Source organism: Elephas maximus, chromosome 17 (assembly GCF_024166365.1).
Source record: "Elephas maximus indicus isolate mEleMax1 chromosome 17, mEleMax1 primary haplotype, whole genome shotgun sequence".
NCBI classification, from domain to species: Eukaryota; Metazoa; Chordata; class Mammalia; order Proboscidea; family Elephantidae; genus Elephas; species Elephas maximus.
In genome coordinates, this window is record NC_064835.1 from 66,161,350 (window position 1) to 66,184,159 (window position 22,810).

The 22,810-nt window shown below is 44.2% G+C and overlaps 1 long non-coding RNA gene across 8 annotated transcripts in view; it reads left to right on the forward strand.

Moving 5' to 3' along the window:
• The window catches only part of LOC126060536 (uncharacterized), a 45,253-nt gene extending 39,354 nt beyond the window's left edge, over nucleotides 1–5,899 (forward strand). For 5 of the 8 annotated variants that reach the window (XR_007513611.1, XR_007513609.1, XR_007513610.1 and 2 more), the window contains one exon: nucleotides 458–5,899. This is a non-coding gene — a long non-coding RNA (uncharacterized LOC126060536). The remainder of the gene's footprint in view (nucleotides 1–457) is intronic. The other 3 variants (XR_007513608.1, XR_007513612.1, XR_007513606.1) reach the window with 3 other exon arrangements.
• Nucleotides 5,900–22,810: the final 16,911 nt, after the last annotated feature.

Sequence of the window (22,810 nt, forward strand, 5' to 3'; positions counted from 1 at the left end):
TTTAGGGAAGGAGGGGAGGGGAAAGGAAGAAAGGTAAGCAGATGCCATTTTTCTCTACCTCATAATTTTTGCTTGTTGAGACGTGTTTAGCCAGAGCACCTTGTTCATAGAATACTAGGGTATATATATAGAGATGCTGCAACAATGTGGTGGAAAAGATACCAGTTGGCCATAGGGGAGAATTTTAAAAAGCCTTTGTTCTTTATCTCTCCGTCTTCATTACAGTGCAGTCCACAAGTGCTAAAACATCACTGGCAACTCTGGTTTACTGCTTAAGTGGCTCTGTCCTATCATCCAGAGAAAATCTGTTGAGGTATCCTAAGGAACAAGCCGCGATAGGGGCAGAGTTGAGGGCGTGGTGTACCCTTACTGCATGTACTAGAGTTGGTGGCACCAGTTGTGTGACTGTTAACGATGAATTATTACTGAATAAACGAGGTCTCTCTTGCTTTTCCAGGAAAGACAGGTGGCAGTGGGTGCTGGCACAGATACAGAAGATCCTGACCTCTGGGCTGGCAGAGGAGGACAGCTTGAGGCTGTCAGGTGATGGAATCAGAAGAGACACGGCTGCTCTGTCAAGTGGTATAATTCAGGGGCACCAAGAGTATGTCCTGCCCCTCAAAAACTTGCCCCAGCTATTTGCTATTGTTTGGAATTCCACAAGTGAAATTTCTTTTTCTTGACTTAGAAATCTTTGAGACCCTGTTAAAAACGTAGAGACTTCAGATTGTGAAGCATCTCCTTCATGGGAGTGGAAGTGGGAATGAGTCTGTGAGATTCATTGCTGAGAATGAGGGATAGAGAGTAGGGGACACTGTGCTCCCAGCTGGAGGGACAGGAAGGAGATACACTTGCCTTTGAGATAAAGACCCTGAAAAGAGAAACGGGGTCCCTGAAGAAGAAAACACTTTGTTTTCTTCACAGTTTTCTATGGGAAAAGACAAAGAGCTGAGGGTGCTGGGGTTGGAGGCTCCTGGCCTCCAGAGAGGGGGGTGCTGGGTAGAAAGGTTTCCCACCAGCGTGCTGGCTCCTTAGGCACAGTATTGTCTGCAGAGCAGCTCACTGGCAGAACGTAATGAGGAGTGCAGGTCTTTGGGGTCTGTGGTTTGCTGTGATGTCCTCAGACAAGACTGTCACAGATCTGAGGAAGGGGGAGGCACAGTTTCCCAGAAATGATGCAAAATGATGGTGCAAAAGAGGCCACTGATGACAATAAGGGCAGGATACTTCCTCAGTGGCTGCTGGTCAGACAGCTTCTGGTCTCAATTTTCCAGTGAGCTGTGCAGAGACAGGGCTGCACCGGAAAGCAAAATAAGCCATGTCAAAAGCAGTGACAAAGCACTTGGGGTGTCAGTCCATGCAAAGGTACAGTATCATCCCCGTGCCCACTGACATTATGGAGCTGAAATAGCTGATCCAGAGGCTATCCCTGTGACTCAGATGTAAGAGTGTTCTGGCCTGAGTTCCTCCAAAAAGAGAGCTTTCCTAGTTGACTGGTCGTCATCCTTCATCCACCAGCGCTCTCAAATTGCCTTGCTGACTGAGTTTTCGCAGCCCTCCTTTCCTAGGGGCGTCTTTTTGACAGAGGCAGCTCAAACCTCAGTGCTTTTCCCAGCCCTTACAGCTGGGTTTCTGGATGCCCTTCACCCTCAGGCTCTCAACTTCTGCCCTGTCCACATCTCTGCCCTAAATCCAGAGCATTGTCTTTTGGATCCAGACTTTTGGCTTCATTTTAGGCCTCTTGGGTTCTAACTCATTTTTGGGGGCATATTTATCTAGAGAGAAATGCTAGGAATGGACTCTTCTCCCCACCTCCCCCACCCCCAAAGTTTGACAAAGTCTGGAACTTTTTTCTTGCTGCAGTCAGCAGAACTCTGTGGATGTTCTGGATATACCTCCCTCCATCCCACCCCTGCCAGTCCCATAGGACACAGTGATGTAGCTATCACTGTGGAGCCAGTGCCCCAGCAGGGAGGGACTTGGGGGTGTGTATTGTACCCTGAGTGACAGTCCATCAGTCTCTGCCTCCCCTGCATCTCCCCCTTATTTTGCTTTTCTCTAGGAGTACCATGCCCTGTTCAGTTGCCCTGCCTGAGCTGCCTAGCCCCGTCCAGGACCACAACCCTGCTGTCATCCCTCACCCAGGGCTGTGGCTTTACTACTCTTTAGCCTTTCCTGAGCCAGGTCCTTTCTGTGATACTGGGGCCATTTTTTGCATCTAGGCTTCAGTGGTCAGAGGCCTAGCCACACACAGGTCTCCTAGTTATTGACTAGCAAGTTACCCCTGAACTCTGCCTGCTGCTCTTTGGACTAACTGGATATCATGCTGGTCTGTCCAGCTGCCCTTCTGGAACAAGGCCCTTAGCTCAGGAAGGCTCTGTCTTGGATTTCATGCTAGTTCTCCAACTGCTTCTGCCTCCAAAAAAGCTTTTAATATGCATTGTAAAGCTCCAAGACGGAGATAGCGAAGATAACATCTTCCAGGCTTGTTTAACTAGAGAGCCGTTTTTTTAAATGGAGTAATACGTATTAAAATCTCAAAGAATCACACAGTATGATGTTTGGTGGAACATAGTTTTGGAAAAGTGAGCAGCTTTATCCCAAAGGAATAGTCATCAAATGGAGGAGTATAGGCGAAGGTGATGTGGCAAGTCAGTGAAAGAAATTCTTTTGGGGCAGGGAATCTCTCCTGGTGCTTTTCATTCAACAAATTCCCACTAAGCGCCTACTATTTACTAGTCCCTCAACTGGAAATAACCCTGGTGGTGCAGTGGTTAAGCATTTGGTTGCTAACTGAAAGGTTGGCAGTTTGAATCCACTATCCACTCCTTGGAAACCTTATGGGGCAGCTCTTCTCTGTCCTGTAGGGTCACTGTGACTCGGAATTGACTCGATTAGCAGTGTTTTTTTTCTACTGGAAATGAGGAACCCTGGTGGTGCAGTGCTTAAGTGCTCAGCTGCTGACAGAAAGGTTAGAAGTTTGAACCCACTAGCCCACTAGCTGCTCAGTGGGAGAAGGATGGGGCAGTCTGTTTCGGTAAAGATTTTTAGTCTCGGAAACCCTAAAGGGCAGTTCTGCTCTGTCCATTGGGGTTGCTGTGAGTCGGAATCAACTCCACAGCAATGGGTTACAGGCTGCTGGAGTCATACCATGTGTTTGGTCACTTACTGTGTTTCTGTATAAGGCCAGCTATGATTTCCAGTTGATCCCTAAGGTGGGGAGGAGATAGGGATTCTGCATTCTGTCTCCCACATTTGGATCTTCTTCTTCCCCTTTCCTTCAGTTGAAACAGGAATTGGTAAATGGGGCGATGTCATCATGGCCACAGGCATCATCAGCTCCTGGATCCAAGGAATGTGGGCTTGCTTCTCTGACGCTCCTTTCTCCAGGTTTGACCCCTGCCAGAACTTCTCTCAAGCCCTCCTGAGCACCCCTTTTTTCCCTCTCCTGGGCTGTCCATATCAACATCAGTCTCAAGTCTCACTGTTAATTCAGGATTTAGACTCATGGGGATTGGTGTCAAATGGGATGGAGTTCATTTTTATGAAATAGGTGTGACATTATTGTAAATCTTCTATTTTCCGTATTAAATCCCTCCTCTTTTATAGTTCATGGGCCAGTCTAGACAATAATAATTTTTTTTCAACCCTTGAATTAAGCTCATGCTCTGTGAGCAGGGCAGTCTTACAGATGGAGAGCCATTTAAATCTGGCAGGGTGGATGACCAAGTGCCAGGAGTTCCAGCTGGCATTGCTGCTAATGGGAGAGGAAGCCAATCACTTTTTTTGTATGGCATTCCCAACCAGGACCGCCAGGAAATCTGTGACTAAGACTCTTGATTAAGAAATTACTAGTTCCCTTTCAGACCCCAATGTTGGCTGGTCATAACCCAGATAGTTGACTGGGCCAATGAGAAAACAAACTAGAAGGGAAAGGCTCAGCTTGACCCCGCCCTTAGGTATGGGGTTCTTTTAACATCCAGCAAGCAGCACTCTCCACCCACAAGCCTCATCCTGGGGGCCTAGGCCCTTGGCACATCCGTATCTGCCACTTGCTCTGAAAGATGTGGTTCTCATTGTGAAGATTAGGGAGTGAGCTCATGACAGGAAGGTGGAAAGAAGGCTTGAAATGGCCATTTAGAGATCTTAAATTGAGTCAGTTATTTGGTCAGTATGTAGGTATTTACTAAGTGTCAGTTGGTCTATAATCCTGGAAGGCTTGTTTTTCCGTGACGAGTCTGTGAATCAGCTCGACAGCAGTGGGTTAATTGGTTAGTCTTTCCATAACAAGCTCTTTAAATGAAGCCATTCCTTAAGATTCTGTCCTTGACCCCCTTCTCTTCTCCCTCTATATACTATCTCTGGATGATCTCATATATGCTTGTGGTTTCAGCTACTATTGATACGCCTCAAACGCCCAAATCCTTGTCTCCAACCTAAATCTCTCTTCTGTGTTCCTTACTCACATAGCCAAACATTGCTGACATTGTAACCTGGATGGCTCTCAGGAATCTTAAACTTAGCGTGTCCCAAGCCAAATTATTCTTCGTTAACCCATCTTCTTCCCTCTATCCTATACCACCTCCTCCATCTCTGTTGTTCCTTGATTTCGGAGGATCACCATCCAGAGTCATTTGTGAAATTGTGTCATGGATTGAATTGTGTCCCCCCAAAATATGTTAACTTAGCTGGGCCATGAGTCCCAGTGTTCTGTGATTGTCCACCATTTTATGTGATTTCCCTGTGTGTTATAAATCCTATCACTATGATGAAATGAGATGGATTAGTGGCAGTTATATTGATGAGATATATTAGATAGGGTGTATCTGTATTGTCTTAAGTCAGTCTCTTCGAGATATAAAAGAAGTGAGCAGAGAGACGGGTATCTCATGTGGCATCGGAAGCAGAGCGCATGCTTTGACCCGAGGTTCCTGTGCTGGGATGCTCCCAGACCAAGGGAAGACTGATGCATCGTAAGGACCTTCCACCAGAGCCAACAGAGAAGAGAGCCTTTCGCTGGAAATGGTGCCCTGAATTCGGACTTCCGGCCTACTGTACTGTGAGAGAATAAACTTCTCTTTGGTAAAGCCATCCACTTGTGGTATTTCTGTTATAGTGCACTAGATGACTAAGACAACTTGCTTCTGCATCATTATCTTCCACTGGTCCTCTGCTAGGAATTTAATAGGCTCTGGGTGTTTGTTGGGTGTAATCTGGAGCCCTGGTGGCCCAGCTGCTAACCAATAGTTTGGCAGTTTGAATCTATCGGTCGCTCCTTGGAAGTAGTTCTACTTTGTCCTACAGGGTCTCTAGGAGTTGGAATCGACTCAACAGCAACAGGTTTGGTTTTTTTGGGTGTAGCATAAAATGTTTAGGATGGTTCCCCGGCACACCCCCCACCTTTTTTTAGGATTTGGTTCTTGTCTGTAAGAAATTTATAGTTGAATTTGACAAAGAACAGAAAAAATTTGAGAAAAAGGTTAAACTGAGGTTCTAATTAAAAGTAAAGTGGAAGTTCTGGAAAAGAAGAATCTGAGGTTAAAACCCTGAGAGAGAACTTCATTGAGAGGTGAGAATTGACAGAGTCCATTCCTGGCTGAGGGTGGGGCAAGAAGACCCATTTAGGAGAGAGTGAAGAAGGAATGGGCTTATGGTCCTCAGCTTGTTTCTTGTGCAAGCAGAGTAATTGGCACCTCCCCTGCTGACTGCTTCTGTAGTCTCCTCGCAACCTTACGCAGTATGGTACCTTTTAAAAGGTTCTAAGGTTGAACATCTTAGTGTAACCCGTGAGTTAGCTGGAATCAGCCTTCTGCTTAACGTTTTGGCTCAGACTGGCATTCTACAACTTGCAGAAAGTCCAATTCCTTCCTCCAAGTTTCTGCAAATTTCTCCTCATGTATTTATGGTCACTCTGATCTTGAAAAAAAAAAATGCTTTTTTCACCACTGATCTTGAGCTCTTACTTTGCACTAAATTAGTTCAGATTATGGACTGTCTTACTGTCTCAAGCATGTGTTGGTGTTTCCATCCACACTGACCCAGATGTAGAACTCACATATCTCCCAGCCAAAGCCTTTATGTGTATTGTTGTTAGGTTCCGTCAAGTCAGTTCCATACATAAACCAAAAAAACCAAACCCAGTGCCGTCGAGTCAATTCTGACTCATAACGACCCTATAGAACAGAGTAGAACTGTCCTATAGAGTTTCCAGGGAGTGCCTGGCGGATTTGAACTGCTGACCCTTTGGTTAGCAGCTATAGCTCTTAACCACACGCCACCAGGGTTTCCAGCTCCATGCATAGTGACCCTATATACAACAGAACAAAATGCTTTCTGGTCCTGTGCCATCCTCACAATCACTGCTATGTTTGAGCCCATTGTTGCAGCCATTGTGTCAGTCTATCTCGTTGAGGATCTTTTTCTAAGACCCCCTACTTTACCAAGCATGGTGTCCTTCTCCAGGGACTGGGCCCACTTGATAACATGTCCAAAGTAAGTGAGACAAAATCTCGCCATCTTTGCTTCTAAGGAGCATTCTGGCTGTACTTCTTCTAAGACAGATTTGTTTGTTCTTCTGGCATCCCAGGATATATTCAATATTCTTTGCCAACACCATAATTCAAATGCATCACGACTTCGTTGGTCTTCTTTATTCATAGTCCAGCTTTCACATGTGTATGAGGTGATCGAAAATACCATAGCTTTAATCAGGCACACCTTAGTCCTCAAAGTGACATCTTTGCTTTTTAACACTTGAAAGAGGTCTTCTGCAGCAGATTTTCCCAGTGCAATATGTCATTTGATTTCTTGACTGCTGCTTCCGTGGGCGTTGATTGTGGATACAAGTAAAATGAATTCCTTGACAATTTTTCGCTATTCTCTCCATTTATCGTGATGTTGCTTATTGGCCCAGTTGTGAGGATTTTTGTTTTCTTAATGTTGAGGTGTAACCCATTCTGAAGGCTGTAGTCTTTGATCTTTACCGGTCAGTGCTTCAGGTCCTCTTCATTGTCAGCAAGCAAGGTTGTTATCTGCGTATCACAGATTGTTTATGAGTCTTCCTTCAGTCCTGGTGCCATGTTCTTCATATAGTCCACCTTCTCAAATTATTTGCTCAGAATACAGATTGTATAAGTATGGTGAAAGGATACTACCCTGATGCACACCTTTCTGATTGTAAATCATACAGTATATCCTTGTTTTGTTTGAATGACTGCCAGATGCAAACATCCATTAGTAATTAGAACGTGGGATGTATGAATCGAGGAAAATTGGAAGTTGTCAAAAATGAAGTGGAACACAAAACAAGACAGTGCAAAATAATGCCAAACGCTATTTCCACTTTATGCCTTTTTTTCGTAAAAGTGAAAATCCTTTCTGTTGGTTAGCGAAAACAGGTACTAATGTAGGTCTTTCATAAAAGTGAAGTGGTGTAAAGCCAGCTTTTGAAAAGCAAGTTACCTGTAATACATGGTTTATGTGTGTAGTGGACTTTATTAAAGGCTTGGAATAATGGAGAGGGTTTTACATTGCAATATAGCAAGCACTTGAATGCTAACACTGGTTGTCCCTGCTCCTTGAAGTCCTTTTGCCCACCATTCTATTTAGGGATTCATCAATATTCATACTACCCATGATTTTTTTTTTTTTATGTATATGGCCTTGGTCTCTTAGAATCTTATCCTTGTCATCTCTGCAAACCCTCCTTACCATATGTACACAAAAAACTCCAATTGCCTCTTACTCTGGTATTCAAAGCAATTTAACTTTCTCTAACTGTTCTTCCCAAACTGAACTCCAGGTTCACTTCTGTGTGTGCAAAGCCTGCTGAGGGACTCAGTGGATAAAAAGTTCTATCCTCGACCATCTAAGATGCAACTATTGGTCTCTACTCATCTGAAACAAAAGAGAATGAAGCAAGATCCAAAGAAGAAAGTAATCCATAGGACTAATAGCCCATATGAACCACAGCCTCATCTAGCATGAGACCAGAAGAACTAGATAATGCTCAGCTACCACTACTGACCCGTTCTGGCCAGGGACACATTGGAAAGTCCTGGACAGAAAAGGAGAAATATGTAGAACAAAACTCAGATTCCTAAAAAAGGCCAGACTTACTGGACCTGTAGAGACTAGAGGAGTTCCCCAAAACTATAGCCTTAAGATACTCTTTGAATTTGGAACTGAAACCACTCCCGGTGGTCACCTTTCATCCAAACAGTAGATTGGCTTATAAAATAAATCCATGAGTGCTGTGCTCCCTTAAGTAATCAACTGTATGAGACCAAAAGGTCAACATTTACTCTAAAACAAAGATGAGAAGCTAAGGAGGGACAGGGAAGCTAGATTAATGGAAACAGAACAAACAGAACAGAAATAATGAGAATGTTGATACGTAAAAAATGTAACCAATGTCTTGGAACAAGTTGTATGAAAATTGTTAAATGGGAACCTAATTTGCTATATAAACTTTTACCTAAAACAATATTTTAAAAAATGACCAGAGATAAAGCTTTATCCTGTTCCCTAGCCACACAAAGGATCTGTAGACCCTTCTGAATCATTCTTTTAGAATTATCTTCCCTCTTTTGAAGGCATTTTTTGTCTTAAATAGCATTTACCTCTTCTCCCTGTCCCATTAATGGTTTTGCTTTGAAGGATCTGTGGAGGGAAAAAGTAGGAGGATATTCCATCCAAGGGCAACAATTTGAATATAGGCAACAACATACATAAAACCTATTGTGGAGAACGAAAAATCTGGCCAATTTGGAAAGCAGAGTTATCTTTGGAGAGCAAAGCCTGGGATAGAAAGTCCAGAAACAGAACTAGGTTTCAATGGGAATGGATAGCATTAGGACAGATAACGGGGCAACTGGCTAACCATTAAAAAAAAAAAAAAAAAGATCTGTTCCTTAATGTATAGTAAAATGAATTCTAGGTGGATTAAAGATTTTTACATAAAAACTAAATAAATTACTAGAAGATAAGTAGGCTTTTTTAGTATGACACCAAAGGAAAAAAAGTGATGGATTAGCTGAGGAAAAAAACTCAGTGAACACCATGAACAAAAATAAAAAATAGATGACAAATTGTGTAAAAAGAATTCAACATATCTCTAATGTGCATAAGGCTCTTACAAATCAATAGGGAGAAAAAGCAAATACCACAAAAAAAATGAGCTGAAGTCATAGAAGAATAAAAAGAAATGACCAATAAAACACACGGAGAAGACTCTTTTTCCATGTTCACTTAAAATCCAATTACATGAATAGAAATGAGAAAAAAAATGGTATCTGGCTAGATTTTTCCAGTTGGCTAGATTGACAAATATTAAAAGAATAAACTTTTGTGCTAGTGAGGGCTTGAGGAAACAGGAACTCATGGCTTGTTGCTGGTAGCTGGGAGTATAAATGAGTACAACCTTGTTCTAGTTCAGTTTGGCGGTATGTATAAAAATTTCAAGTGCGCACACACACAAACCAGCAATTCCACTTGTAGATACATATCCCAAGGGCAAGTGTTAAAGGTATAATTTGTTGCTACAGAGTTTGTAACGACCAAGATGGTTATCGATAGGGGATTGGTTAAATGTGGTATATCCATACAATGATAAATGAAGTAAGTCTCTAATTATGGAAAGATAACTACATTGTCTTATATGAAAAATATATAGGATATAAATCTGTTTCCGTTTAAATAAACATAGCCCCTGAGAAAAGTCAAACCAAACCATTGCCATGGAGTTGATTCCGACTCATAGCAAGCCTATAGGACAGAGTAGAACTGCCCCATAGGGCTTCCAAGGCTGTAATCTTTAAGGAAACTGCCACATCTTTCTTCTGTGGAGCTGCTGTTGGGTATGAACTGCTGACCTTTTGGTTAGAGTTGAGGACTTAACCACTGTACCACCAGGGCTCCGTAAATATAGCCATAGCCATGTGTATATACTTACTCCCCCCCCCATTAGAAAAGACAACCTGTTAACATTGTGTTGGATGATTAAGTATTTAAATATAGCCATACCTACGTGTGTATGTTTACATAATCATGCAACACAATGTTAACAGGTTATCTTTTCTAGTTCAGGGGAAAAAAAGGGGGGGAGGGGAATAGATTCTGACTTGAAGGTAGTGGGTAGGCTGAAACCAGACAAAGTTATTTTACCTTGGTAGGCTAATAAAGAGATTTTGAGCAGATTTTAAAAAAACACAAAAAAACCCTTTGTCATTGCGTTGATTCTGACTCATAGCGACCCTACACCTATGAGCAGATAGTGGTGATAAAAGCAGTCATCAGGGAAGGTTTTATGGTGTGGGTATGTGAAATGAATGAAGTAGAAAATGAGGTTAGAGAAAATCAGGAAGCTTAATTGTGGAAGTGCAGGTCTGAAATAGTAAGGCATCAACTGGGGTGGGTAGTGGGAAGGAACAATTTGAAAGACATTTCATGGAAGAAACCATTGATTTGGTGAATCTTATCAGGAAGAGGAGAAGGAAAGAGCAACAAGTCACGGATGACTCCATGTCTATCTACTCTGTGAAACTGAAAAATTACCTTAGTCATGACAGAAATGGGGACTACTGAAGAGGGGCACCACTCTTCTAGAAGGGAGAGACTGCTTTGTTTCCTGGAGTTGAGTTTGAGGGTCTAGAAGTCCATCCAAGAGCAAATGTTCTGCAGGTTGTGGATTCCCTCATATTTAGAGAGAAAAAGTTACTTCTAATAGAGGCAATAGGTGGGAGTGGAGATCTCTTCAGAATTGGGGCCCTTGAGAAGCTTGGGGGAGGGCTGGTTGGAATCTTGGTTCTCCCTTCCTGCTGGCGGTCTTGACAGACCCTAGAGAGGAGGGTGTGGGAGTGGGGCTCAGTAGTAACTTGAGAGCAGGGTTTAGGGAGAGGTAGAAGTGGGAGTGGGTAGCACTGTATTTTTAAGCAAATAATGTGTACGTACATTTGTTTGCAAACCATGCCCTATCCCCACTTGCCCCATCCCAGTCCACTCCGGGTATTTTCGTAAGCATGTTATACTAATTTTTTTTTATTTCCTTATGCAGCAACATTATAATGAAACAACAGCCACAGCTTTTAAAAATCATTCTACCACTCCCCAAGTCACTCTACCTTTTACAGAGTGCCATCATAGCAAAACAGTCTGGTACACTTTGTATAATTATTTTCTCCCTTTTATGTGGACCCTGAAGCTCAATTGGAGGGCTGAATTAGGACTCAAACTCAGGTTTTCCGACCTCAAATTCTGTTTCTCGTTTTTCCATTCTTCATGTCTTAGAGATGAATTTCCCAAAGAGGGAAAGACCAGAGCAAAAGCTACACCCTAGAGCTCAGGGTAGCCACAGTTAAGGAATGGAAAGAAGAGTGTTAGGAAAGATACCATGTCACCAGAAGTCATTGCCTTGTCCCTTGTAGATCCTTACATTCTCCTAAACCAGAGAAAGTCAGATGTCCCATTGAATTCAAGGGGAAAAAAAAAAGTCCTAACCTGTCCCAAAATAGCTGTGAGACGTTTTGGAAGTAAGGTTGCCCTGCTTGGCTATGGCAGAGCAGTGCAGTAGCTTGGTGATTTATTGAATTCTGGCTACATTAGTTTGAAACCAATACAGTAAAAGTGTTTTGACTTAGACTCATGAGGGAAAGGCTGCCTGAATTAGTTAAATGAAAAAAATATTTTTGTCATTAGGTTTGTTTATTTTTGGAATCACATGGTTACTCTGTGTATGTGCTAGCTGGTAGAGATCCTGAGAGACCCTGCTTTATGGGTAGAAAATCAAGTGTCTCCTAAGTCACTTCAATTTTCCAACTGGCAATCATATTTATGGGATTAAGTTATTTAGCTAACCTGTTCTGATAAAAACACACACACACACACACACACACATAAAAACCAAACCCACTGCTGTTGAGTCAATTCTGACTCATAGTGACCCTATAGGACAGAGTAGAACTGCACCATAGGGTTTCCAAGGAGTGCCTGGTGGATTCAAACTGCTGATCTTTTGGTTAGCAGCCATAGCTCTTAACCATTATGCCACCAGGGTTTCTCCTGATAGCTGAAACAAAAAATGCATTCTCTCTTGTTAGAACTGCTGAATCTGAGTTCACTTTAAACAGATTCTCCTGCAATTGCTAGACTGGTTTCCTCTAAGGAGGAGGCCTCTGAGGATGCCACTGGCATCTTTGCATCCCTGTGAGAAACGGTGGCCGAATGAGTGAGTGAGTGAATAAAGGGCTGAAGGAACCTTCACCCTGAGGCATGTTGAGCTATGTGGAACAGTCTTCTCCCAGGCTCACACTACAGCTTTGCTGGGTTGTTCTGTGGCAAGTCCTATCGCTTGAGTTTTACAGGGAGGAGGGAGGAAATGGAGGCACCAAGAGAAGTTTATGCTTGGTGAGCTGGTGGCCCTGCAGAGAAGGGATGGTTCCAAAGCTGGTGAGCTGGTGTCACTTGGGCCCCAGTCACAAGACCTCTCCTTTTAAAAGATCAGGCTGCTGAGAAGGTCCCTGGAGCAAGTGAGGAGCCCATGGAGGCAGATTTCTTACTGGCAGTCTGGATCTCAGCCAAAGAGGGCAACTACTTTTATAAGGTCCTCTGTGGGAGTTTCCCTCCACCCTGCCTCCTCGCTGCCCTGATTCTAAATCAGGAGCCACCCTAGCTCATCTCTGGCTTTTGCTTACCCAGCCCAGCCCTGCCCTCTGGCCAAGGGCCATTGGCAATTTTTAGCCCTGCTGGAAATTACACCCTCTACAGTGTAAAGCAAACTGGGAGGTTCTGGTTTTGGCTCCAGAGGGACTGGGGACTGGGGCCTGTCACCTGGCCCTGCCCCGTTTCCTGATGTGCATTCCTGGCCACTTTTTGCCCTCAGCATACTTCCTCCAAGCCCATAATTCTGCCTGGGTGAGGATTAAGGAAGAAGCCCAGGCGGTGCAGTTGTTAAGTGCTCGGCTGCTAACCAAACAGTTGGCGGTTCCAACCCACCAGCTGCTCCTCGGAACAAAGATGTGGCAGTCTGCTTCCAAAAAGAAACACTTAGAAACTTAGAAACCCTGTGGGGCAGTTCTACTCTGTCCTATGGCGTTGCTATGAGTCGATGGCAACTGTTTCTTTTTTTTTTTTCTTTCTTTAAGGCTTAAGGACTGGCTCCGTCAGAGGGACTGCCACTTCCTGCCTAGGGAGAAATACTGGTCTCCTAGAGATGACCCGACAGTTATACTGGGGTGGTGAGGAGCATGGAGGTCATGCATATTGCAAAAGGATATACCACGGGGTTTCTTTGAGCCTTGAGCCTGTTGTCCAAAATAAAATTTAATTTTCCAATTGTAAGTAATGTGCAGTTATTTACGGAATTAGCAACAGAAAGCATTTTTGAAATTTTTTAGGCAAACTTCATTGTTTTAGAAATGAGTAAACCTAGGGAGATCCAGCAAGAGGCAAAGCCACCCCTGAGCAGCGGACCCTCAGATTATATGAAAGAGCTGAAAGGAGAGAAGTGAGCACTGCGTGGGAGGAAGTCGCAGCCCCTCCTGAGGAGTACTTCCCGGGGTCTTTTTAAGGTGAGGGGGTGCATTTCTCCCCAGGAATGCCTGCTCACACCCTTCAAGCTGAGCAATTCCTGTCTCACTTTTACCTTAGTCCTTCCAGACTGAACCACAAATGAGACAGTAATAGCTCAGTATCTGAGACTTCCCAACCAAAAAACCCAAACCTAGTGCTGTCGAGTCAATTCCGACTCATAGCAACCCTATAGGACAGAGTAGACCTGCCCCATAGAGTTTCCAAGGAGCGCTTGGTGGATTGGAGCTGCCAGCCATTTGGTTAGCAGCCATCGCACCTAACCACTGCACCACCAGGGTTTCCCATTTTGTAATAGGTACCTCTAAAGGACATTTGTTCCCTTACCAAATATCTGTCAACTGAAGAAGGTTCTACGACAACTTGAACTGAGTCTGGTTTTGAGGAACTTACCTTCAGTATATAAACAATTTCAATTATAGATAAAGTGATAAGGGTATGACAGGTGCAGACAAATGCTGTGGGAACTCAGAGGAGAGGTTGCCTCCAGCTTTGGCCCTTGAGAATCAGGGAAGTTTTGTGAAAACAGTTGTGTTTGTTTTCAAGAACACTAAGTAATCTGACTTATATTTTGGTCAAAGATAGTGTTAATTCAAAGGTAAATCTACTAATTACATTGTTAAAACTCCAAATTAATAGCAACTCAATGTATTTCCTTTCTCTCTGCATCTTTGCTAATCTCTAAAGCAATTTTCCGAAGAGCAGAACCTTTGATTAAAAAAACAGTAACTTTTACTAGACAGCAACTCTGCTTCTGGCTAATGGGAGGGGAGGGCGTGGACCCAGTGAGGGAGACCATTCGTTCAAGAAGCTTGTCTCCAAGTGAGGCCAGTTAGTAAGAGGTCCAGGATCTAGGGAGGGTTATATGTTTTTTGAGATGTAAGCAGGCCCCTGTGCTGTGGGGAAGGAGGTAGTAGAAAGGGAGAAGTTGAAGGTATAAGAGAGAAATAAAAATGGTTGACCAAGGCCCCTGAGGAGAAGGGAGAATGCTGTGTCCTGGGTAAGAGATTAAACTTGATCTAACGAAGGACAAAGCTACCACTGAGACACCACCACCATCGCTTACTGCATTCCTACCTTTTGCCAGCACTCTACTAAGCACTTTAAAATCTCATTTGGTGGGGGAGAAGGATGTAATGGGGCCAAGGGATTTGGTAAGATTTTGGGAAGACAGAAAGCTGAAGTTTCTTTCTGATAGGCTTTGTTTTCTCTGGGCAGGAGACATTGAGGTCATCTGCTGGTGCAGGTGAGATAGTGGGGAGAGTGGTATGGTTTTAAAAAGTTGTGGTGTCAGTGGCAGGGATCTAAGGACATGAAGGTAGATAGCTGAGCAGTGCTGAAGACCTAGCTGATGTTGCAGACAGTGAATTTATGGTGGAACCAGTCCTCCTGACTTGATTGCCTTAGCAGCACTTAGCAAATTGGGGGTTAAAGCAGAGGGAGGGACATTTGTATTCAAATAGGTGCTTTGTTTTGGGGACAAATGGAACAAAGATATATGGAATAAGGGAGTCCAGAATATTGCAGGAGGGTGGTTGTCATCTACATTTGCTAGAGAAAGAAGTGAATACAGGAGAGGACTGGTAGGTGGCAAAATGATGAAGGCAGTGCCAAGGGACTAGAAATCTCAATGAAGTTGAAGAGCAAAAAAGCTGTAGAAGTAAAGACTAGGAGGAATAGAAATATAGAATATAGGAGGTCATGCGTGGGGAAAGGGCCTGACTTGGGGTGGAAAGGCACATTGTGACTGAAAGGCCAAAATCCTTAATGACTAGGTCAGTTAAAAAAAACAAAAAAACAAACCCATTGCTGTCAAGTCAGTTCCGACTCATAGCTACCCTGTAGGACGGAGTAGAACTGCCGCTTAGGGTTTCCAAGGAGTGGCCGGTAGATTCGAACTGCAGACCTTTTGGTTAGCAGCTGTAGCTTTTAACCACTGTGCCACCAGGGTTCCAGAAAGTCTGTAAATGACACCAATGAGAAGTACAGTTGTTTGGCAAGAACCTCAGCAAAGGAAGGATTGTTGTTTTTTTCTTTTTTTTTGTTAGGCCATAGGAATAATGTGTTTGCAGGAGCGTAGAGACGGAATGTTTGTTTCTCCGCCCGGTACTGCTGGGTACTGACGAATGATTTTATGTCGGAAACTTCATTGCCTGGAAACAGGTTCCTAGGGGAGTGTCAGGTATCAGCTAGTGATAAGGCTAAGGGGCCAGGACCATCTTTACGGCTTGCTTTCTGAGTTGCCTGCCTAAGTGGAGTTTTTATAGGAAGGGAGTTCTGGCCAAGTGAGATGACCGCAAAGTACTGGGCCTTTAGGCACAGTTTGCTGGAACAGAGGCCAAATACTCTTGGGGAATAAGCCTGTGGCATTCTTGCAGGCAAAATCCCATTTGGCCACTAGGGTTTTTGGACCAGTCGGGATCAGACTGGGCCAGTGCTAATCTTCTGTGAGAGGCTGAATGGAAACTTTTCTAAATGTTTCTTGCTTAAAACTCCAGGAGTCAATGAACTCTTGAGTCTTTCTGTTCCAGTGGGGTCTGAAATCTGTTTTTCCTGGACTGTGTTCAGTCATTCCCTCCATAGTGACAGCAAATAGTGCCCTAAAGCCCACATAGTTTGAAAGCGTGTGGAAATACTCAGATCATCCTTCATAAAGATGTTTTCGGATTTACGGTGGTTCAGGATTCCTTTGACATTGTTAGTACATGACTCCAAACATGTAAGAAAGAAACCACCAAATAGCTGAAAGAAATAAATAAAAACCTGCACAATTTTTTACTCCTTCTTAACTTGATCCATTTACATCACCACTCTGGCTATGAAACCAGATGTGAGCAACCCAGAAAATGATTACCTAATCCGCCATTTCACCACAGGCTCCCCAGCAAGGTTGTGTAGCCCCAGCAGAGGGGGCAGCATGGCTCAAAGCTTGAGGTGCATCCTTCCCATTTCAGTTACTTTCTAAATAGTTTGTCATTGATTTTGCCATGTAAAAATTAGGAACTTCTGTCTGGCAAAAGTAAACATAAACAAAGCTAGAAGACAAATAACAGCCTGGGAGAAAATGTCGGTAATATAATAGGCAATGGATTAATATCTGTAGTCCCTAAAGCGTTCCTACAAATCACTAGGAAAAAGACGACAAACTCAATAGACAATGGACAAAGAATACAATAGGCAAGTCACAGCAGGGAAAGCCGGAATTTCATCTAAAGAAATGCTTGCCCTTGGGCACAGAGTTCCCTGGACAAGGATGTTCATTGTAGTGGTAAATATCCATCAATTTGGGTAGTATAAATACTATGTGACCATTAAAACACTGAAGTGGGTACTTATATCAGTTAAAAAAAAAACAACAAGTACAGAACAATGTGAATAGAATGTTCTCATTTATTTATTTTTTTTAAAGAAACATTCTTATTTATTAGATTTGGAATGTATGCATCCTGTTTTAAATTTTATTAGTGGTTGCTTTTAAGTTAAAAATATTTCAGGCTGTATTTTTCTGATTATCACATTAAGGAATGAAATGTCAATTTATGGCTTCCTCTCATGGAAGATAAAAGACTTGTTCCCCATCCTCACTTCCCTCCTCTCTTTATTGGTTTAATCTGGTATTATAAACCTCGGTCTCTAGGAAGAACTTAGGGCACCTCTTACCACCCCTCTGGCTCTAGGAACTAAAAGGATTCCTAAAGGACCGTACCTGGGCCCTGGTGCTTGCAGTTTGTTTTTGATGCAATGAACAAAGGAATTTAAAGCTCAGAGTTCTTTCCTGGGATGTCCTTCTTGGCCCTCACAGCCTTGCCGAGCCTCTCTGCCTATCTGCCTCTGGGGTAGTCAGAGGGGCTGGAGCTGCCTCCTGCTTGGGAGGCCTCCCTTGCTCCTTCCGCCTAGAAAGTCAAAGGGAAACCTGAGTGGGGGTGGTGGTGGTTGTGGAGGGAACAAGCTGTAGGGCTGGCCTGGATCCTGGAAGGAAACCTTCCCGTTGCATTTGTCTTTGTGGCTCCTTTGGAGAAGCCTCTCAGCCGGTTTTAATCTTGGTCTCCGGCACCTACCAACGTAGGCCCCACACAGTGGCTGCACAATGGGCTCAAGCATAGCAACGATCTTGGGGATGGCGCAGGACCAGACAGTTTTTAGTTGTGTTGCACATAGGGTTACAATGAGTAGGAACCAACTCGATGGCACCTAATGACAACCACCACTACCACCACCTAGGTGAAAGGAGTTCTTGAAGCTCATGCCTAGCTCTGCCTATTTCACTGGGGTTTCAGGGCACAGCTCCAGCCTGAAACAGCAGGAATTCCCTCATGAGGTGGTACCGGGACATGAACCCCCTAGTCTCTCTGGCAGCCTTGGATCGAGCCAGGCAGTGCATTTTGGACAGAAGCACTGCTTTCCTTAATTATATTCTCAGTGTCAGTAGACCCTAAATATGTGTGTGTGGGAATTGTTTCAGACATAGGCTTTTCTATGAGCTGGAGATTTTACATACAGTGGCATAACAGAAACTTATTTAAAATCAAAACTGATTGTAGTCAGTTATTAATTTAAAAAAAATTATCATTGAGTTGACTCAGACTCATGGTGACCTCATGTGTGTCAGAGTAGAACTGTGCTGTGTGGAGTTTTCAATGATTGGTTTTTTAAGATGCAGATCGCCAGATCTTTCTTCGGAGGCACCTCTGGGTAGGGGTGGCATAATTCACATCTGTGAGAGAAAAAAAATCATTCCATTCCTTTTACCGCCTGCAGAATTGTGCAGGTGACAGTGAAAGTTCAAAACTTCTGTCCCTTGGGACCCTGCAGTGGATGTCCATGGGGGGCTGACTCCGGCTGTGGGTTATTGGGTGTAGGAGGCCCTGCAGTGGATGTCCGTGGGGGGCTGACTCCGGCTGTGGGTTATTGGACGTAGGAGGGCAGTCTGGAGCCAGGGAGGGAGTGGAGGGCTAAGTTACTCTAGACAATACAGTAAGGGGGATTTAGCCCCCCAGCCCCAATTGTAAAGCCCCTCTGTCTTTTCATACCTTCGGGAAAGTCTGCTCAACACACAAATGTTTTGAACGAGTTTGTGTGTTTGTATTTTTTTTTTTTTTTTGGTAAAGAATGAAAAAAGGGAACTGAGTCCCAGACCTGGCACAGCTCAGAGCAGAAGGAAGAGACCAGCCTCAGGAGGTAAGATGTGAGTGAGATCAAAAGTCCAACAGAGCTGGAGTCAGAGCCAAACGGGACCATTAAGAGTATTACCCGTTGCTGTACAGTCGATTCCGACTCATAAGTGACCCCATAGGACAGAGTAGAACTACCCCATAGAGTTTCCAAGGAGCGGCTGGTGGATTCCAACTGCTGACCTTTTGGTTAACAGTCAAGCTCTTAACCACTGCACCACCAGGGCTCCGTTAAGAGTTTTAGCTAATGGAAATTTGCAGAAATCTTGGGAAGCCCATCGGGCTTGTGGGGGTCCAATCAGCTATTAAAACATGCCAAAGGAAAGGGTAGCTGCAGCTGACTTCCGATTGTCGTAGTGCTGTGTAACTCCAGCGGAACAGGGGCTTGATCCTGCAGATCCTGCTCTGTGGAGGTCTATTTGTTGGATGCTTCAGGAACTATCATGATATTTCTCTCTTTGCCTAATCTAAAAAACCAAACCCATTACCACCGAGTTGATTCCAACTAATAGCGAGCTTATAGGACAGAGTAGAACTGCCCCATAGGGCTTCCAAGGAGCAGCTGGTGGATTCAAACCGCCAGGCTTCTGGTTAGCAGCTATATCACTTAACCACTGCGTCACCAGGGCTCCTTCTACCCAGTAGAAGAGCCATTTAGAAGAGCCATTTTCAGTTCAGATGCCAAAAAGGGAAGCAAAACTTCCAAACAAAGGACTTTGTCATGACCCTTCCCTCCCTTGGATTTGCATAGAACTTGAGGGTGCTGGTTAAAGAACCTGAGAGCTGCAGCCTCCCCAGCCCAGCAGTGGTGAGTAGGGAACATCATTTGGGGTGGAGGGACAGTGGGCAAAACCTTCCATAAAGCCTTGGGACTTGAAGACTGCTCTGACCAAGTACTGAAGCAAATATTAAGATGAATCAGTGAGTGCTCTAAATCAAGAAGCTAAGGTATTGGGGCAGCTGGGATGGGACCAGAGTGAATTCAGCTCATGCCACACTGAACAAGGACTTGCTCGTTCCTTAGGGAGGAAGACATAGGCTGATGGAAGAACCTATTGTATAGTCTTACATCTGCTGTAATTCCAAAGGTAGAGGACAGTAGAGATCAGCAGGTCTTGACTGCCCAGAATGCATTCTCCCTTCTGAGGTAAGAGCATCTTGATTTTCCCTTGGGGAACCATCTCCTTCCCCATCCTTAGGCCAGGTTCTGATGGGTCAAGCCCATTCCTTGGCTCTAGGTGGAGGACACATGACTATGCCAATCAAAAAATAGAAGTTGGCATGGATGCGAACACCAAATCCAGGCCAATCAGAACTTTTGTTGGAACTATTGAGACATGAACTCATTTCTTTTCCAGCTGCGTTGCCAAGCTGGTAGAATATAAGCCTCATGCTGCTGGTGGCCATCTTGCCACCCCGAGGGGAACCCTGCTGGAGAATGAAGCCAACATAGATGAACAGTTAGGTGCCAGATAGAGAGAAATGGAAACTAGATACATCTTTTGGGCTCTTGGATCTAACTATGCCTTTAGCTAGTCTAACATTTCATTTACATGAGCCTAGGCTTTCCTTTTTTTAATGAAAGTTTTATTGGGATTTTTATCACCAGCATGCAGAAGAGGCTAAATTAATCCACGTCATAAACTGTATATAGTTCTTATTACAAAGTGCAGTTCAGCCTTTCTCAACAGATCCTTTTGTCTTACAATGCTGAGTTGTAAGTTTAAGAACCAAATGAGACCGTGCCTATAAAGAACCTAGCATTATCCTTGACACATAGAAAGAATCCAGTAAATGTTAACTACGGGAAGCAAGGAAGGAGGAAGAGAGGCACATGAGGGAGGGAGAGATATTGAGTTAAAAGAATCCTCAAGTCCTTAGGGTAATGATCACGGAACCTTCAAACCCCATCACACCCACCTGTTCTACATGCCCCTAGTGCCCTATACTGTTCCCTTGTAACCCTCCATCAAAGTTTGTAATTACGTGTTTATGAGATATTTTGATTAATGTCTCACTCACTGACCTGGCAATTCCAGAGGGCAGTGTTTTTGCTCACTGTTACATCCTAGCACCTAGTCTGGTATGTGGACATTCAGCAGACGTTTACTGGATGAATCGTCACATAGCCAAAAAAAAAAAAAAAAAAAAACCCACTGCCGTCAGTCAATTCTGACTCATAGCGACCCTATAGGACAGAGTAGAACTGGCCCATAGAGTTTCTAAGGCGCACCTGGCGGATTTGAACTGCCGACCTCTTGGTTAGCAGCCGTAGCGCTTAACCACTACGCTACCAGGGTTTCTAATAGAGTTACCCAAACTGGACTGACCTTTGATTATTGGGGTTAGGATTGTGGCAGAATTGGCAAAATCAGGGAAAGTAGTCTCCATCCCCTGCATTACCCACACCCCAACACATACCTTGAGAATCTTGTCTCAATGAGAGTTAATTTCTATTTGGTTGTGAAACTCAAACCACTAGTTCTTATATTTTTATTGGACAGTTTTATCAAAGGATTAAATAGTGTGGTGATTGGCCTGGTATCTGGAAAGCCTTGCAGAGAAATGGGTCAGGTCTCTGCGTGATTTAACAAGCTCCTGTGTTTTTATAAAATCATCTCTTTAAAGGGGTAATCAATCCACCCTCAGGCTCGCTCAGAAAAGTGTTGGAAGCTGTAGGAAGGCCCGGAAGTTATGAGGGGAAGGTTCTGGAGGCTGGAGAAAACAAAATGCGGTAAAAGGTGGCCCTGGGGGTTAACTTGAAGCTCACTCCTTCAGCACATTTCTGCCCAAGCAGCCTTCAGCCTGGGCCCAAGCTGAGCGCCAGGGCAGCGCCCTAACTAACCCTTCTCGCCAGGACAAAGTGACAAGGCGTCCTCTTCCGAGCCTGCATTTCCTCCCTTCCCCCAGCCTGTTTTTCGTGGGGTGGGAGAGCAAGTTTCCCAGTGCCCATGTGACTTCCACTGGCAAGTGACGATTACAGAGGGTTTACCAATCTGTAAGACTGCCAAAGGCTTTGTGCTGTAATAATGCCTTTCCTGTTGCAAACTCTGGGGATTTTCTACTGTTGCCAATAGTTTTTCAAGTCAGCAATTACGGTGTGGATTATGTAATGGCTAGGTATTAAAAATAGAAAAGACTGGAGTTTGCGTCTGTTTTAACCAAATCAAAACAGAGCAAGGGAGGGGAGGAGGAGAAGCCAGAGGAGGGAGGGAAAAAAAGATACCATGTGACAAGAAGCAGTGAGATTGTGTCATGTGACTGGATAATCTAGCCCCACAATTTACTGTGCCCTTCTCCTGCCATTCATGGCCCAAGGGCCTGCATGCCCTCCCTGCCTCCTGCAGAGAGGGTGCCCTGAATGGAATTCCTAGTATGTGAGACCCACCCCCTCCCTACCCTCCCTACCCCCACCCAAGTCTAGGACTCTTGTGTCTTGATTTCCAAGGTTTTGGCTCTCAGCTTGTTTTTCTCGCTATAGTGGTAAAGTCAAGGGGGGCTTATGGGGGAATCTTTCAGCATCTCAAATCTGTATCAGTTCCTCGGTCAAAGCCACTCCAAATAAACATTCAATGTAATTTAAAACCATGTAGTTATTATGAAAACACAGCTTTAAGACAGACACCCCTAACCTTACCCTACTCCCCTACCTTCCACTTCTGTTCCAACTGGATTGCCACCCCTAAACTCTCATATAGTAATTCTGGGGCTACCACTAGGAGCCCTGGTGGCATAGGGGTTAAGTGCTTGGCTGCCACCAAAAGGTCAGCAGTTCAAACCCACCAGCCACGCCATGGTAGAAAGATGTGACTGTGGCAGTCTGCTTCTGTAAAGATTACAGCCTTGGAAACCCTATGGGGCAGTTCTACTCCGTCCTACATGGTCACTATGAGTCGGAATCAACTCAATGGCAATGGGTTTTGTTTTGTTTTGGGGGGGGTACCACTGGTTTGTTCTTGTGTGACTCCTTCCTATCCCCCACCCCCCTATTGCCACGTGGAAACCCCAGGTTTTGCTCGACGTGACTAGTCTCAACCAATGAATGAGAGACTGAG